General features: G+C 33.4%; 1 pseudogene; it reads right to left on the bottom strand.

Annotated features, from left to right (window-relative positions):
- Positions 1-2,192: 2,192 nt before the first annotated feature.
- On the bottom strand, positions 2,193-2,595 carry LOC111722589 (annotated as a pseudogene).
- Positions 2,596-4,935: the final 2,340 nt, after the last annotated feature.

Raw genomic sequence — 4,935 nt, 5'->3', positions numbered from 1 at the left:
CTTTCCAAAAAGAACATACTAGCTTGCATTCCAACCAGCAGTGCAGAAGTGTTCCCTTTTCTCGACATCCATGCCAACATCTGTAGTTTTGGGATTTTGTGATGTGGGCTAATCTTACGGGAGTTAGATAATGTCTCAAAGTGGTTTGATTTGCATTTCTCTAATGATTAAAAATGATGGGCATTTTTTCATGTGTCTGTAGACCATGAACCTGTCTTCTTCAGAGACTGTTCATGTCTCTTGCCCACAAGGAAACGTGATCACTGTTCTTTTCTTATTAATAAGTTTCAGTTCTCTGTGGATTCTGGTTATTAGACCTTTGTCAGAAATATAACCTGAAAATATCCTCTCTCATTCTCAGGGCTCTCTCCTTGCTTTACTTACTGTGTTCTTGATTAGTGCAGAAGCTTTTTAGTTTGATTAGATCCTATAATGGATTTTTGGTATTGCTTCAATTTCCCGGGGGGTCCTCCTCATCAAGTATTCTCCCAGGCCAATTTCTTCAAATGTTTCCCCTGCACTCTCTCCAAGACTTTTTATAGTTTCATGTCTTAAGTTTAAGTCTTGTATTAAGTAAGAGTCAATTTTTGTTAGAGGAGAAAGGTGTGGATCCAGTTTCAGTCTTCTACAAGTTGCCAGCCAATTCTCCCAGCACCATTTTTTTCCAAAATTAACATTTTTATTAAATCAAGTTAAAAAAACTTCACTGTAGAAAAGTCAACAAGGGTTTTAACAAAACAAAATATACCTTTTTATACAATACATGTATATATTAGCAGCAAGCTACTTCTGAGATTTTCTTTTATGTTCTTTTAGTTCATTTGAAGAAAGCATAAACAATGTATATTAGTATAGAACATGAGCTAATTTATTCTTCATCCTTTGCCTGTGATTTAGGACTACTAAAAAATACTTTATGATTCTCATTAGTGAATACTAAGAACAAACCCAGGTTTGACTAAAGAGAAGCAAATAGAGTGACTGGTAGAATCTGTCTCACTACATTATCATCCATTATCTTTTGGGAATAACAAATGAGCACCATATAACTAGATATTTGTGTGTATGTAAACTCAATTTTTCAGGTGTAATAGCAGCCAACTAGATCAGTTAGCATGTAACTGCCACTTTTTAAAACCTTTGTGATAGACAAAATTTTAATCAAAACAGATGAATACTTCAATCCCCTATTGCTTGTCCATTTTAAAAATCCTTAATAGAAATTCTGTATATAATCTGACAAACTGTATACATGTAGGTATGTGTATACACATACAAAAGCATATGTATATACATATTTGTTTAGCTTTGAATGAATTTCTAAACTGAGATGAAGCCAAACCTCTCATTTAAGTATATCTGTAGAATACAGTATCACCAACTGAAAAGTTTCTACTATAAAGTTTCAATTCAGCTAATCAGAAATACTGGGTACTAAACATTCTGAGGCTAAGCTGTTATTCAGCTTAGTATATTCCAAGCTTACAAATTAAACAAGACAGCAATCACCAATTGTCCACCAAAGAAATAAATTTGTTCTCTTGGTATTTTCTTCTACTAGCAGAAAGAAACTACCTTTACATCAAGTTTCACTTTGTAAAGAGTTAAAATTATTACAAAAATTTCACTAATTTTTAAAAGTACTAAATGTTATATAAATACAATTTTCTTATAGTTGAATTCTTTAGCTAGAATCTGTATTTTAAAAATTTCCTTTGGATTGTTCCATTTAGCACTTCAAGTTTCTATTCTGTGATGCTGATAACTGGCTCAGATTTGGTAGGTTTGTATCAATCACATATTTCAGGATTTGCTACTGTGTGTTATCTGCATACCATAAAGTAAATGGGAATAAAAGCACCAAATTTCATAAACAACACAATAATTAAAAACTCAAGAATGTATTAAAAAAAGAAAGTACAACAGGGATTCCCTTTTCACAATTACATTAGTGAAATATAATCCTTTTTTTTTTTTTTTTGCTTTTGAAGCTAATGTCATAAACTTAATTTTTTAACTTATCAAGAGGATGAAGTTTTTAGATGGCCCACCTTTATTTTTCAATCAAAAAATAAGAGACCGAATTACTTTTATTAATATATATACACATCAAGTTACTGAAACAGTGACTTCATGTAGTTTTCCCCTTAAAGATGGCATTTGCAGGTAACAAAGATGCAAAGATGTATACAGCCTTCACATGTTTACTTGAAAAGATTCTTCAACAGCAGTTTGATATTGTGTTTCCTCATCTAGCTGAAGATTCACAAATTCTCCATAATCAAACTGATGTCTTTGATTCAGATGACTAACAAAATTTCTAGTTATCTGGCTAGGATCTCCCCAAGGAAGAGATACACAAATAAGACATGTCACAGGGAGTATCTGAAATAGCTGATTACTGTTACAGTGATCCAGTAAACGTTGTCTGGTAAAATTTGATTCTTGACACAAGGGACACTTAAAGGTGGGGTGCCCAGAAGAAACGTGCTGACAAGCCACAGTTTGCACAGGCATCTTGAGTACCTCCTGATAGACTGGGCAGTAGAAATTATCTTAGGTGTAGGATGTGGCTGCAGACAGCTCCTCGGCCATGGTGTGGGTGCAGGGGAACAAGGCAATGGCAGCCAGTGGTTGAGGTGACGGCAGCCCACACACCATTTGTTAAATGAGAAATCTTTCCCCAAATTTATATTTTTGATAGGCTTATCAAAGATCAAATGACAATAAGTGTCTGGATTCATCTCTTGGTTATCAATTCTGTTCCATACATCTACCTCTCTACTTTTATGCCAGTATCATGCTGGCATAAAAGTAGAGAGTTTTTATCACTATAGATTTATAGTAAAGTCTGAAATCTGGTAGCATGATTCCTTCTGATTTGTTTTTATTTCTGAGTAATGTCTTGGCTACTCGATGTTTTTTCTGTTTTCATGTAAATGAAACACTTATTTTTCCAGATTTTTAAAGTATGCCAGAGGTGTTTTAATACAGATTGCATTAAATCCGTAGATTGCTTTGGGTAGTATGGACATTTTAACAATGTTAATTCTTCCCAGCCATGAGCATTGTGTGTTTTTCCATTTATTAACATCTTCAGCTATTTATTTTTTCAGAGTTTTATCATTATTTTTATAGAGATTTTTCAAATACCTTGTTAGGTACATGCCCAGACATTTCATCTTCTTTCGCACTATTGTAAAGGGAATAGAGTCCTTGATTGTTGTTGGGATATATAAAGGCAACAGATTTGTGAGTATTGATTTTGTATCCTGAGACACTGATGTATTCCTTGATCACTTCTAAGAGTTTTGTACTTGAGTCCCTGGGGTTTTCCAGATATACAATCATATCATCTGCAAAGAGTGACAGTGTGATCTCCTCTGATCCCATTTTGATAAACTTGATTGCCTTCTCTTGCCTAATTATGATAGCTAAGACTTCCATTACAATGTTAAAAAGCAGTGGAGACCATGTGCATCCTTGTCTTGTTCCTGATATGAGTGGAAATGATTTCAGTTTTACTCCATTCAATACAATATTGGCTATGGGTTTGCTATAGATGGCCTCTATCAGTTTAAGAAATGTTCCTTCTATACCTATTTTCTTAAGCCTTCTGATAAGAAAAGAAGCTGGATATTATCAAAAGATTTTTCTGCATCAATTGAGAGAATCATATGGTCTTTGTTTTTTAATTTGTTTATGTGATGTATTATATTTATGGATTTATGTATATTAAACCATCTTTGGGATCCTGGGATGAAACCAACCTGGTCATGATGTATAATTTGTTTGATGTGTTGTTGTATTCTGTTTGCTAGGACATTATTGAATATATTTTCATCAATATTCATTTGACATATTGGTCTATAATTTTCTTTTCTTGTTGGGTCTTTTCCTGGTTTGGGTATCAGGGTGGTATTTGCTTCATAGAATGTGTTGGGAAGTATTCCTTCCTTTTATATGTTTTGGAAAAAGTTAAGTAATATAGGTACTAGTTCCTCCTTAAAGTTTTCGTAGAATTCTGATGTGAAGCCGTCTGGTCCCAGACTCTTCTTTTTGGGGAGATTCGTATAGTTGATTCTATTTCAGTACTTCATATAGGTCTGTTCAGCATTTCTCCTTCTTTCTGTTTAGGTCTAAGGCAGCTGGCATGCTTCCAAGTATCAGTCAATTTCTTTCAGATTTTCATATTTTTGAGAATAGAGTTTTTTGTCATATTCATTAAGGAATTGTTGAATTTCTGAGGAGTCTGTTGTTATTTGGCCTTTATCATTTCTGATTAATGAAATTAGAGATATTACTTTTATTTCTGGTTAGGTTAGCCAAAGGTTTATCTACTTTGTTGAACTTTTCAAACAACCAACTTTTTGATTGGTTGATCTGTTGTATAATTCTTTTGTTTTCAATTTCATTTAATTCTGCTCTAATTTTAGTTATTTATTTTCTTTTACTGGGTTTGGGGTTACAATGTTCTTCCTTTTCTAGTTGTTTGAGATGTCCCATTAAGTTGTTGACTTCCTCTCTTTCGGTTCTTTTGCGGAAGGCTTTAAGTGCTATAAATTTCCCTCTTAGGACTGCCTTTGCGGTATCCTAGATGTTCTGATAATTTGTGTCTTCATTATCATTTTGTTCCAAAAATTTTGTAATTTCCTTCTTAATCTCATCTGTGACCCACCTATTGTTCAGCATGAGGTTATTTACTTTCCATGTTTTTGTATGAGTATAAAGATTCCTGTTGTTACTGAGTTCAACTTTTATTCCATGATGGTCCTAGAATATGCAAGGAATAATTTCTATTGTTTTAAATTTGGTGAGGTTAGACTTGTGACCTAAGATGTGATCAATTTTGGAGGATGTTCCATGGGCTGATGAGAAGAATGTGTATTCAGTTCTTTTAGGAAGGAATGTTCTGTAGATTTCATTAAATCTAAT

This window comes from Otolemur garnettii, unplaced genomic scaffold, assembly GCF_000181295.1.
Source record: "Otolemur garnettii isolate 467f Iridium unplaced genomic scaffold, OtoGar3 scaffold00282, whole genome shotgun sequence".
NCBI lineage: Eukaryota > Metazoa > Chordata > Mammalia > Primates > Galagidae > Otolemur > Otolemur garnettii.
The sequence above is the reverse complement of the archived record's forward strand: the minus strand, read 5'-3'. Positions and strand labels throughout refer to the sequence as shown.